Source organism: Oncorhynchus gorbuscha, linkage group LG01 (genome assembly GCF_021184085.1).
Source record: "Oncorhynchus gorbuscha isolate QuinsamMale2020 ecotype Even-year linkage group LG01, OgorEven_v1.0, whole genome shotgun sequence".
Classification (NCBI taxonomy): Eukaryota; Metazoa; Chordata; class Actinopteri; order Salmoniformes; family Salmonidae; genus Oncorhynchus; species Oncorhynchus gorbuscha.
The window spans coordinates 82,360,874-82,374,929 of record NC_060173.1 but is presented as its reverse complement, the minus strand read 5'-3'; the positions used below and the strand labels follow the sequence as shown (position 1 = coordinate 82,374,929).

General features: G+C 42.8%; 1 protein-coding gene across 6 annotated transcripts in view; it reads right to left on the bottom strand.

The window, feature by feature from the left end:
- The window catches only part of LOC124043712 (tensin-1-like), a 307,339-nt gene that overhangs the window by 223,395 nt on the left and 69,888 nt on the right, over positions 1-14,056 (bottom strand). The gene's annotated exons all lie outside the window — the stretch shown is intronic.

Genomic DNA, 14,056 nt, shown 5'->3' with positions numbered 1-14,056 from the left:
ACCATCCTGGCTCCCTCACCGTACTGTCAAACTCTTGACTGAAAATCCCTTCTGCTCGGTGGTCTCATCTAGTTTGCTTCCTCCCCAAAATAAACCAGGACCAGGCCCGGGAAGACGCATTGCTTTTACTCTTTGCTTTCAAGGCCACAACAATCAAAGAGCCCTCCTCTAAAAGATAAAGAAAAGACTCTGACCCCCTACTATAGAGAAAGAACACAGCGGGACTGGGAAGAAAAGCTGCTTCATTAAGTTCTCAATGGTCATCAATGGGCCACGTTAGCCCTGGCTTTAAGTCTCTCTGGTCTCCCCTGTGCGTCTTTCACACATGCACACTCACACACCCTTTCACTTCTTTCGCATGCATGCATGCACGCACACACACACACACACACACGCGCGCGTGCACGCGCACACACAGTATGAAAAAAAGAACTAATCCCATGGTATTTCCTCTCAGTCACCTTATCGAGATGAACCAGCTCAGTGTTGAAATGTTTCAGTGTTAAAGTCCAGAACGCTTCCACTAATGTTTCACCTACTACATCACAATGTTCACGTAGTGCTCTTGACTAGAAGAGGGTAGAATGGGCGCAAATACTTTTTATCGATTCGTTGTAGTTTTCAATCGTTTTTTAAGTGGGGACACAATATAACTATCTTTATGGGGCAACGCAATTGTTGGAGTGAACAATCTCGGTGATGACTGTTTGACCTTTCTATTCCAGACAGTATTCCTTTCCACTATAAGCTCTGATAAAGAAAAGGAAAAAGTGCCCACCAGTCTTTCAGTGGGATTGCCTCTCCCTCTTCTCTGGTCTCTGTGGCGGCGGATAGCGTGGACGTAAAGTGCTGTGAAATCATGAAATACTCTCTGTGTGTGTGTGATCGACGACATGACTGTCGGAGGGCGCAGAACCACTGATCAACAAATCCCCTTGCATCCCAAAAAACTACTCATTATGTGGTCAAAATGTGAAAATAATAGACTAGCCTTGCTCAAACTGACCCTCTCAAACACACGATCACATGAGGGGCCGTGGAGGAAAGGGTGTAGTAGTTTTAGGACTACATCAGAGTAGAGGTTGAGTCAGTGTAATACTAGGTGTTGACTTCCTCTGATAGAGATTAGTTGTACTTGTGTAATGCCATGGTCATTGAAGCAACGCCCCTCTCTAACCTTCTCCTCCTACCGTCTGCAGTTCCCACCTGGTCACTCCTGTGTGCGGTTACTGGGGTAAACGTTCTGCTTGTTTACTTCATCCTCATGTGTAAGGGCTCTGACCCAGTGGTAAGGGACAAGACCTGGGTTTAAATACTATCTGAAATCTTTCAAGTTCTTTTAGCATTTGCTCTAGCCTGCCTGCAATGCCAGGGGGGCGGGGTTGCAGTTTTGTGACTATTCTATTGGTTCCATTGCACCAGGCAAGCTCAATTAAGCATAGATAAAGTATTTAAAATGATGTCAAATAGTATTTGAACCCAGGTCTGTTAAGGAGAACTTCCCACTTAATCCTTGTGGGACAGCAACAACAGAATTCCATAGGGTCAAGGGTCAAAGACTTTGGATCTAACCATTACAACCATAAGATGCACCCTTGGGAACACAGGCATAGCCATGAATTGGAAAGGGGGTGGCACACCAGCGAAACACCAGTAAAACATTGACAACCAGTTCACGGGTGTCCTGTACGCTCAAAATCACTGTCCCGTCTGCAAATCAAATCAAACTGTATTTTGTCACATGCGCTGAATACAAGTGTAGATCTTACCGTGAAATGCTTACTTACAAACCCTTAACCAACAGTGCAGTTCAAGAAAGAGTTAAGGAAATATTTACCAAATAAACTAAAGTAAAAAATAATAAAAAGCAACACATTAAAATAACAATAACGAGGCTGTATACAGGGGGTACCGGTACCGAGTCAATGTGACAAGTTAGTCGAGTTAATTTGTACATGTCGGTAGGGGTGAAGTGACTATGCATAGATAATAAATTGTGAGTAGCAGCAGTGTACAAAACAAATGGGGGGGTGTCAATGTAAATAGTCCGGTGGCCAATTGATTAACTCTTCAGCAGTCTTATGGCTTGGGGGTAGAGGCTGTTACGGAGCCTTTCCGGTCCCACTTGTCATGCTGTAGCAGAAAAAGTCTATGACTTGGGTGACTGGATTCTCGGACAATTTTTTGTGCTTTCCTCTGTTTTTCATATGAAGTGATTGAATATGATCTTCATGACTGAAATCTTATGTTTGCGACACAAACTGAAGACACAATTGTCCCAAAATAGGTTTATTCCCATTCACAAGGCATAGTGGCCCCCGGTGGACATTTGCCATATTGCTTTTCCAAATTCTCGTAAGTCTGCATGTGTCCAGAAAACAGGGATATAGGGCTAATTACACACATACACACACACACACAGCATCGCCTCCTCGGAAACCACCAGATCAGTGCACATTACAGGCATCCCCGTGTGCCTTTGATAAGGACAGAGTGTGGACAAAGCTATCAGCAGGACATCTATGATTACCCCTTTTATCCCATCAGATCAGTGCACCAGTCGCCAGCAGTCCCTGCTCCCCAGCCTGGCGAATGAAACAGGACACATGTCATCAGATGTGACAGTATCACAAACCATCATCTACAGAAGCATGGATGGAAGGCAAACAGGAATAGAGATAAAGAAGGACAAACACATCCTCTTTATGTGTGTGCATGCGTGTGTGCAAGCGTGTGTGTGTGTGTCAAAGATCCGCAGAGAAGGAACATTTCAGAAAAATGTAAGTAGTGAAATATTGAAAAATGTTTTAGATAAAACTACACTAAATACATTCACGTCACCAAATAATTGATTAAAACACACTGTTTTGCAATGAAGGTCTACAGTAGCTACAACAGCACCCTCTAGGGTAGTGCCATGGTTAAGCCGAAGGCAGCTATTTTCCATCCTCTAGGTACATTGAATTCAATACAAAACCTCAGAGGCTAGTGGTTCTCACCCCTTCCATAGAGTTGCACAGTAATTATGACGACTTCCATACAACGTCCTCCAACCTATCAGAGCTCTTTCAGTATGAACTGACATGTTGTCCATCCAATCAAAGGATCAGAAAATGTATCTAGTAGTGATGGGTTGAAAAATCCATAAGGTTACATATTGATATTATTTTTTAAGATATATTGTATCTTATCATTTTGACAATATCACAATATTCTTTTTGCGGTAGTTGGCTGTACCTGCACACCCATAATGCACTGTATAATGGCAACAAACATGGCGCTACACATACAGTTGAAGTCAAAAGTTCACAAACACCATAGCAAAATACATTTAAATACATTTAAACTCAGTTTTTCACAATTCCTGGCATTTAATCCGAGCAAAAAATCCCTGCCCAGGTCAATTAGGATCACCACTTTATTTTAAGAATGTGAAATGTCAGAATAATAGTTCAGAGAATTATTTATTTCAGCTTTTATTTCTTTCATCACATTCCCAGTGGCTCAATTAGCATTTTGTTGCATTGCATTTACATTTTTAAACTTGGGTCAAACTTTTCGGGTAGCCTTTCACCAGTTCCCACAATAAGTTGGGTGAATTTTGACCCATTCAGAGCTGGTGTAACTAAGTCAGCTTTGTAGGCCTCCTTGCTCGCAGACACTTTTTCAGTTCTGCCCACAAATGTTCTATAGGATTGAGGTTAGGGCTTTGTGATGCTCCCTCCAATACCTTAACTTTGTTGTCCTTAAGCCATTTTGCCACAACTTTGGAAGTATGCTTGGGGTCATTGTCCATTTGGAAGACCCATTTGCGATCAAGCTTTAACTTACAGACTGATGTCTTGAGATGTTGCTTCAATATATCCACGTAATTTTCCTCCTCATAATGCTATCTATTTTGTGAAGTGCACCAGTCCTTCTTGCAGAAAAGCACCCCCAAAACATGATGATGCAACAACCGTGCTTCACGGTTGGGATGGTCTTCTTCGGCTTGCAAGCCTTCCCCTTTTTTCCCCAAACATAACATTGGTAATTATGGCCAGACAGTTCTATTTTTTTTTGTCCCTGTGTGCTGTTGCAAATTCTGGATTTTTATGTCGGTTTTAGAGCAGTGGCTTCTTCCTTGCTGAGCAGCCTTTCAGGTTATGTCGATATATGACTCGTTTTACTGTGGATATACAGTGGGGAGAACAAGTATTTGATACACTGCCGATTTTGCAGGTTTTCCTACTTACAAAGCATGTAGAAGTCTGTAATTTTTATCATAGGTACACTTCGACTGTGAGAGACGGAATCTAAAACAAAAATCCAAATAATCACATTATCTGATTTTTAAGTAATTAATTTGCATTTTATTGCATGACATAAGTATTTGATACATCAGAAAAGCAGAACTTAATATTTGGTACAGAAACCTTTTGTTTGCAATTACAGAGATCATACGTTTCCTGTAGTTCTTGACCAGGTTTGCACAAACTGCAGCAGGGATTTTGGCCCACTCCTCCATACAGACCTTCTCCAGATCCTTCAGGTTTTGGGACTGTCGCTGGGCAATACGGACTTTCAGCTCCCTCCAAAGATATCCTATTGGGTTCAGGTCTGGAGACTGGCTAGGACACTCCAGGACCTTGAGATGCATCTTACGGAGCCACTCCTTAGTTGCCCTGGCTGTGTGTTTCGGGTCGTTGTCATGCTGGCAGACCCAGCCATGACCCATCTTCAATGCTCTTACTGAGGGAAGGAGGTTTTTGGCCAAGATCTCACGATACATGGCCCCATCCATCCTCACCTCAATACGGTGCAGTCGTCCTGTCCCCTTTGCAGAAAAGCATCACCAAAGAATGATGTTTCCACCTCCATGCTTCACGGTTGGGATGGTGTCCTTGGGGTTGTACTCATCCTTCTTCTTCTCCAAACACGGCGAGTGTAGTTTAGACCAAAAAGCTCAATTTTTGTCTCATCAGACCACATGACTTTCTCCCATTCCTCCTCTGGATCATTCAGATGGTCATTGGTAAACTTCAGACGGGCCTGGACATGCGCTGGCTTGAGCAGGGGGACCTTGCGTGCGCTGCAGGATTTTAATCCATGACGGCATAGTGTGTTACTAATGGTTTTCTTTGAGACTGTGGTCCCAGCTCTCTTCAGGTCATTGACCAGATCCTGCCATGTAGTTCTGAGCTGATCCCTCACCTTTCTCATGATCATTGATGCCCCACGAGGTGAGATCTTGCATGGACCCCCAAACGAATGGTGATTGACCGTCATCTTCTTCCATTTTCTAATAATTGCACCAACAGTTGTTGCCTTCTCACCAAGCTGCTTGCCTATTGTCCTGTAGCCCATCCCAGCCTTGTGCAGGTCTACAATTTTAACCCTGATGTCCTTACACAGCTGGTCTTGGCCATTGTGGAGAGGTTGGAGTCTGTTTGATTGAGTGTGTGGACAGGTGTCTTTTACACACGTAACGAGTTCAAACAGGTTCAAACAGGTAATGAGTGGAGAACAGGGGGGCTTCTTAAAGAAACACTAACAGGTCTGTGAGAGCCGGAATTCTTACTGGTTGGTACTGGACTCCTCTTTAAACCTGCGTATTCCTCCAAACCTCAGTTGTCCTGAGTCTGCACAACTCTGCCAGGACCTAGGATCAAGAGAGACGCTCAAGTGTTTTAGTACTATATCTCTTGACACAATGATGAAAATAATCATGGCCTCTAAACCTTCAAGCTGTATACTGGACCCTATTCCAACTAAACTACTGAAAGAGCTGCTTCCTGTGCTTGGCCCTCCTATGTTGAACATAATAAACGGCTCTCTATCCACTGGATGTGTACCAAACTCACTAAAAGTGGCAGTAATAAAGCCTCTCTTGAAAAAGCCAAACCTTGACCCAGAAAATATAAAAAACTATCGGCCTATATCGAATCTTCCATTCCTCTCAAAGATTTTAGAGAAGGCTGTTGCGCAGCAACTCACTGCCTTCCTGAAGACAAACAATGTATACGAAATGCTTCAGTCTGGTTTTAGACCCCATCATAGCACTGAGACGGCACTTGTGAAGGTGGTAAATGACATTTTGATGGCATCGGACCGAGGCTCTGCATCTGTCCTCGTGCTCCTAGACCTTAGTGCTGCTTTTGATACCATCGATCACCACATTCTTTTGGAGAGATTGGAAACCCAAATTGGTCTACACGGACATGTTCTGGCCTGGTTTAGGTCTTATCTGTCGGAAAGATATCAGTTTGTCTCTGTGAATGGTTTGTCCTCTGACAAATCAACTGTACATTTCGGTGTTCCTCAAGGTTCTGTTTTAGGACCACTATTGTTTTCACTATATATTTTACCTCTTGGGGATGTTATTCGAAAACATAATGTAAACTTTCACTGCTATGCGGATGACACACAGCTGTACATTTCAATGAAACATGGTGAAGCACCAAAATTGCCCTCGCTAGAAGCATGTGTTTCAGACATAAGGAAGTGGATGGCTGCAAACTTTCTACTATTAAACTCGGACAAAACAGAGATGCTTGTTCTAGGTCCCAAGAAACAAAGAGATCTTCTGTTGAATCTGACAATTAATCTTAATGGTTGTACAGTCGTCTCAAATAAAACTGTGAAGGACCTCGGCGTTACTCTGGACCCTGATCTCTCTTTTGAAGAACATATCAAGACCATTTCGAGGACAGCTTTTTTCCATCTACGTAACATTGCAAAAATCAGAAACTTTCTGTCCAAAAATGATGCAGAAAAATTAATCCATGCTTTTGTCACTTCTAGGTTAGACTACTGCAATGCTCTATTTTCCGGCTACCCGGATAAAGCACTAAATAAACTTCAGTTAGTGCTAAATACGGCTGCTAGAATCCTGACTAGAACCAAAAAATTTGATCATATTACTCCAGTGCTAGCCTCTCTACACTGGCTTCCTGTCAAAGCAAGGGCTGATTTCAAGGTTTTACTGCTAACCTACAAAGCATTACATGGGCTTGCTCCTACCTACCTCTCTGATTTGGTCCTGCCGTACATACCTATACGTACGCTACGGTCACAAGACGCAGGCCTCCTAATTGTCCCTAGAATTTCTAAGCAAACAGCTGGAGGCAGGGCTTTCTCCTATAGAGCTCCATTTTTATGGAACGGTCTGCCTACCCATGTCAGAGACGCAAACTCGGTCTCAACCTTTAAGTCTTTACTGAAGACTCATCTCTTCAGTGGGTCATATGATTGAGTGTAGTCTGGCCCAGGAGTGGGAAGGTGAACGGAAAGGCTCTGGAGCAACGAACCGCCCTTGCTGTCTCTGCCTGGCCGGTTCCCCTTTTTCCACTGGGATTCTCTGCCTCTAACCCTGTTACGGGGGCTGAGTCACTGGCTTGCTGGGGCTCTCTCGTGCCGTCCCTGGGGGGTGCGTCACCTGGGTGGGTTGATTCACTGTTGTGGTCGGCCTGTCTGGGTTTCCCCCCTTGGGTTGTACCGTGTCGGAGATCTTTGTGGGCTATACTCGGCCTTGTCTCAGGATGGTAAGTTGGTGGTTGAAGATTTCCCTCTAGTGGTGTGGGGGCTGTGCTTTGGCAAAGTGGGTGGGGTTATATCCTTCCTGTTTGGCCCTGTCCGGGGTGTCCTCGGATGGGGCCACAGTGTCTCCTGACCCCTCCTGTCTCAGCCTCCAGTATTTATGCTGCAGTAGTTTATGTGTCGGGGGGCTAGGGTCAGTTTGTTTATCTGGAGTACTTCTCCTGTCCTATTCGGTGTCCTGTGTAAATCTAAGTGTGCGTTCTCTAATTCTCTCCTTCTCTCTTTCTTTCTCTCTCTCGGAGGACCTGAGCCCTAGAACCATGCCCCAGGACTACCTGACATGATGACTCCTTGCTGTCCCCAGTCCACCTGGCCATGCTGCTGCTCCAGTTTCAACTGGCCTGGGCCCTAGGACCATGTCCCAGGACTACCTGACATGAGGACTCCTTGCTGTCCCCAGTCCACCTGGCCATGCTCCTGCTCCAGTTTCAACTGTTCTGCCTTACTATTATTCAACCATGCTGGTCATTTATGAACATTTGAACATCTTGGCCACGTTCTGTTATAATCTCCACCCGGCACAGCCAGAAGAGGACTGGCCACCCCACATATGCTCTCTCTAATTCTCTCTTTCTTTCTCTCTCTCGGAGGACCTGAGCCCTAGGACCGTGCCCCAGGACTACCTGACATGATGGCTCCTTGCTGTCCCCAGTCCACCTGACTGTGCTGCTGCTCCAGTTTCAACTGTTCTGCCTTATTATTATTTGACCATGCTGGTCATTTATGAACATTTGAACATCTTGGTCATGTTCTGTTATAATCTCTACCCGGCACAGCCAGAAGAGGACTGGCCACCCCACATAGCCCGGTTCCTCTCTAGGTTTCTTCCTAGGTTTTGGCCTTTCTAGGGAGTTTTTCCTAGCCACCGTGCTTTTACACCTGCATTGTTTGCTGTTTGGGGTTTTAGGCTGGGTTTCTGTACAGCACTTTGAGATATCAGCTGATGTACGAAGGGCTATATAAATAAATTTGATTTGATTTGATTTTGATTTGGTAGGTGATCAAATACTTATGTCATGCAATAAAATGCAAATGAATTACTTAAAAATCATACAATGTGATTTTCTGGATTTTTGTTTTAGATTCCGTCTCTCACAGTTGAAGTGATGTGATAAAAATTACAGACCTCTACATGCTTTGTAAGTAGGAAAACCTGCTAAATCGGCAGTGTATCAAATACTTGTTCTCCCCACTGTAGATACTTTTCTACCTGTTTCCTCCAGCATCTTCACAAGGTCCTTTGCCGTTGTTCTGGGATTGATTTGCACTTTTCGCACCAAAGTACGTTCATCTCTAGGAGACAGAACGCGCATACCTGAGCGGTATGACGGCTGCGTTGTCTCATGGTGTTTTCTGGGGTCTTGGCTGATTTATTTTGATTTTCCTATGATGTCAAGCAAAGAGGCACTGAGTTCGAAGGTAGGCCTTGAAATACATCCACAGCTACAAGCTGTTTAAAGGCACAGTCAACTTAGGGTAACTTAGTGAAACGTCTGACCCACTGGAATTGTGATACAGTGAATTATACATGAAATAATCTGCCTGTAAATAATTGTTGGGAAAATGACTTGTGTCATGCACACAGTAGATGTCCTAATTGACTTACCAAAACGTTTGTTTGTTGACAAGAAATGTGTGGAGTGGTTGAAAAACGAGTTTTGATGACTCCAACCTAAGTGTATGTAAACTTCCGACTTCAACCGTAGCTGGCAATAGCTTAGCATTAGCTCATTATAATCAGTACAACCTAAAAAAAAATGTACACACATCATAGGTGTCCATTACAATCTAATCTATCGGAATGCATTATTTGTCACCAGTAATTGAAAACGTGACTAAAACTGTAAATACATTATGCTACATACATATTGTATACGCCTACAGTAGAAATGACAACGAGATATACAGAAAATAAGGAACTATTATTATTTGTTTGAAAAACAACAAGGAGGGCAATGCGAGCGCCAGCCAGAAAATATTCCAATTCGTGCAAGTCTTTGCAAATGTCTGCAGACTTCTGCTGCGCAAACATCGGTGAAGTGGTGGGCTCAGTAAAACCTCAAACTGAAATGGGCTGACTTGGACTACTTTTATGTGAATTAATGAGGAGGTGGAACACACCTTAATTCAAGCTGTTGTTAGAAAATACAACTTGTTAGAAAATAATTTGAAATTGACAAGTTGATAATTAGCAGGCTGCACGTTGTTAACTGTCCTGTTGCGTAATAATCACATTTTGAAACAGTGATTGCATTCAGACAGCTGTAATGTTGTGCACTGAAGTCCAAGCGAAGGGAAAAGGTGAGAGGAGGAGAGCGCGTAGATGCGTGAAGGAATTATACGATGAGAAAAGTGATGATGCTGTATATGGTAGCTATGAAAGTGAACTGTGTGTGCGGGTGATTAGGGGTATCTTCATTCCGCTTCTGTTGCAAAAGGTTTCTTAAACAGAAACAAACGGAATCAAAACTGTGAGGGACCTACCTGAATTTGTCCAATAGAAACTTTCGTTTTAGTTGCAAAACGGTTTTGCACTGTCTCTCGACCTGTGCACCTACATTATGAACTTTAATTTGTAAGCTAGGTTGTACCAATCTTATGATGGGTATAGGGCGAATTCGAATATCATGTAGTTGCCTAAACCTATCGCTGTTACATTGAGCTGGGTGAATGGAATATGAATGACAGTCATCCAATATGCTGTAATAGAAATAAGGATATGCTCATTAAAAAAATTAATCATTCTCCCTAATATTAAACGGTACCGACCTCCATTAGTGAGTGTGTGTGTGTGTGTGTGTGTGTGTGTGTGTGTGTGTGTGTGTGTGTGTGTGTGTGTGTGTGTGTGTGTGTGTGTGTGTGTGTGTGTGTGTGTGTGTGTGTGTGTGTGTGTGTGTGTGTGTGCGCAGGGGGGTATAAAATAATATTTCCCAGGCTAATCAAATCCATAATGGCCTCGCATTAGTATGACTTTGACCTTCAGCTCGGGCTGTGCTGGGAAATCAGCTCACGGCACAGCACTGAGAGATAGTGGTAACCGCTATAAAACAGGCCTCTCAGATTGAATGATACAACAGAGGACAATGAATATTTTGCTGTCTAATAACAAACCCAGAAACAGCTTGAATACTCACACTCACCCACAAAAAAACACACACACACACATACCAATAAATTCATCCAGATATTGTGTGTGTGTGTGTTCCTGCGAGTATGTCTGTGTATGTCTGCATGTGTGTGTGTGTTTGTGTGTGTATAAAACAAAAGTGGGGAGTGGGGCATACTCTGCTATACCAGGCCTCCTCTTGGCTCAGAGCCTAGAGTCCAGTAGATGGGAGGAAGTCCCCCCCACCCTTCCCTCCTTTCCTCCCCATCCCACCGGGTCTAACTCCAGACCCCCATCTGTGGAAAACAATAAAGACACACCCTCCCTGGGCTCGGGCTCACATGGGTATGCACGTTTTAACCCTCTCTCTAGGTTTGAAGAACAGGATCCTGTAGGGAGCAGAGAGTGAGAGAAAGGGACATGCCTCTGTACCAGACCTCCCTCACCAGAGCGAAAGACCACCATTATAACACTAAGAAATATTCATGTTTTTTAAACGATGTTGGTTAATGCTAATGCTAATGGTTTGCATCAACATAGCACTCTTCCAAAGGTATCAAAGCACTTTTGTGTAGCAGGACACACCAATGCCTATCACTCTACTTCCCAAAACATTATTGGATTCCCTTTCCCGTTTGTTTCAGACCCAAACTTTCAACAGTCTGTCCTATTGTCCTCTCCAAACATGAATTTATTCTGTACTTGTTACGCTCAAGAACAGACTGTCATCAATAGACACTGTTCCACAAAAACACAGACCACACTGTTGTCCCTTAGGACAGTCTTCCTCATTCCAACCTAATTAACGAGACATCCTTTAGCACAAATGTCATTGTAATAGTCAAGCACAGACCATTTTCTGTCCCTCGCATTGTAGCTGAAATAATGTTCCCCACACATTGCCCATACTAAATCTGACGATACCAATAGTGCCCATATGTTGCCCATATGTTCCCTATACGTTTCTCCCCACATGCAACAACTCTCCTCAGCCTGTTCTGCAAGTCAGTGGCAGAAACTGCCCTTCTTTTCAGAAAGCTCTGTAGTTTCAAAGAGCAATTTTTCACTTTCTCTCAGGGATCAAGTTCTTTTTAATCACTTGCATACCAAGGCAGCTGGTGCCAAGTTCAACTGACATAGCCCTCAGCTTATGTCAAACTGATCTGCTTTTAAAACCCAGGAAACCTGTGCCAGGAAATCTGTGTCAATTATCGGAGACATTCTGTGGTTATTAGGTCATATCATTCATCAGCACTTCAGTTTGGTGGGGAGGTGTCATGTGATATCTGAGTAGCTATGGTTTAGTCCCAGACAGAAATACAGTGTATCTCATTTACAGGAACATTCACGCCATTGAGTCAATACATCACCTTTGGCAACGAGTACAGCTGTAAGTCTCTAAGAGCTTTGCACACCTGAATTTTTCTTCAAGCTCTATGAAATTTGTTGTTGATCATTGCTAGACAAACCCTTTTTAAGTCTTGCCATAGATTTTCAAGCAGATTCAAGTCAAAACTGTAACTCGGCCACTCAGGAACATTCACTGTCTTCTTGGTAAGCAACTCCAGTGTAGATTTGGCCTTGTGTTTTAGGTTATTGTCCTGCTGAAAGGTGAAGTAATCTCCCAGTGTCTGGTGGAAAGCAGAACAAACCAGGTTTTTCTCTAGGATTTTCCCTGTGCTTAGCTCCATTACGTTTCTATATTATCCTGAAAACTTCCCAGTCCTTAACAACTCCAAGCATACCAATAACATGATGAACCCACCACTATGCTTGAAAATATAGAGGGTGGTACTCAGTAATGTGTTGTATTGGATTTGCACCAAACATAACATTTTGTATTCAAGATAAAAAGTGAATTGCTTTGCAGCATTTTTAGCAATGCCTAATGGCAAACAGAATGCATGTTTTGGAATATTTGAATTCTGTAAAGGCTTCCTTTTTTCAATTTGTCAATTAGGTTAGTGTTGTGGAATACCTACAATGTTGTTGATCCATTCTAAGTTTTCACCTATCACAACCATTAAACTCCGTACATTTTTCACCATTGGCCTCCTGATGAAATCCCTGAGAGGTTCCCTTCCTCTCTGGCAACTGAGTTAGGAAGGACGCCTGTAACTTTGTAGTGACTGGATGAATTGATACACCATCCAACGTGTAATTAATAAGTTCACCATGTTCAAAGGGATATTCAATGTCTGCTTTTTCATTTTTTACCCATCTACTACCAATAGGTGCCCTTCTTTGCAAGGAATTTGAAAACCTCCCTGGTATTTGTGATTGATTCTGTGTTTGAAATTCACTGCTCGGCTGAGTGACCTTACAGATAATTGTATGTGTGGGGTACAGGGATGACGTATTTGCACACAGAGTGAGTCCAGCGACTTAAGAACATTTTTACTCCTGAACTTATCAAGGCTTGCCTTAATGAAAGGGGTTTAATACTTATTGACTCAAAACATTTTAGATTTAAATTTGTAATGATTTTGTAAAAATTTGTAAAAACGAAATTCCAGTTTGACATTATGGGGTATTGTGTGTTAGCCAGTGAAAACAACATCTCAATTGAATCCATTTCAAATTCAGGCTGTAATACAACGACATTTGGAAATAGTCAAGGGGTGTGAATACTTTCTGAAGGCACTATAGTAGCTAGGTCTGAGTGCAACAAGTTTAAAACGGAGCATCTGGTTTGCACACGTGTGACCCGTTTCAGGAAGCTAGGCATATGTTGCATGTCACTACTTCACAGGAGAGGCATTTAAAGATGTATTTTTTTATCAAAATGCATTTTTTTGGCAGAAATGCTTTCTGGAACATGTGCACTTTCATGTGCCTTAATAACAAACCTGTATTCCATCTATAAATATGAATTTGTTAAATTACGAGCCTAGAAATAGACATAAACATTCCCGCTAGCCATCATTGGCTGAGATAATGGATCGGCTGGACCTCCCGGGAGAGGATGTTTGGATTGGTCTGCCATGTAGACTTCTGTCTACAATTTGAGCTGGTCAGTATGTGTTGATAGTCCTTTCTACCACAGCGTTTTTGAAAGATATAACGTTAGACATCGAGAACTACAAAAGATTTGCTACTTATCTCAACAACATTGATGCCCTGAATTTAGCAGGCACTATGGTTAGATACAGTGCCTTGCGAAAGTATTCGGCCCCCTTGAACTTTGGGACCTTTTGCCACATTTCAGGCTTCAAACATGAAGATATAAAACTGTATTATTTTGTGAAGAATCAACAACAAGTGGGACACAATCATGAAGTGGAATGACATTTATTGGATATTTCAAACTTTTTTAACAAATCAAAAACTGAAAAATTGGGCGTGCAAAATTATTCAGCCCCCTTAAGTTAA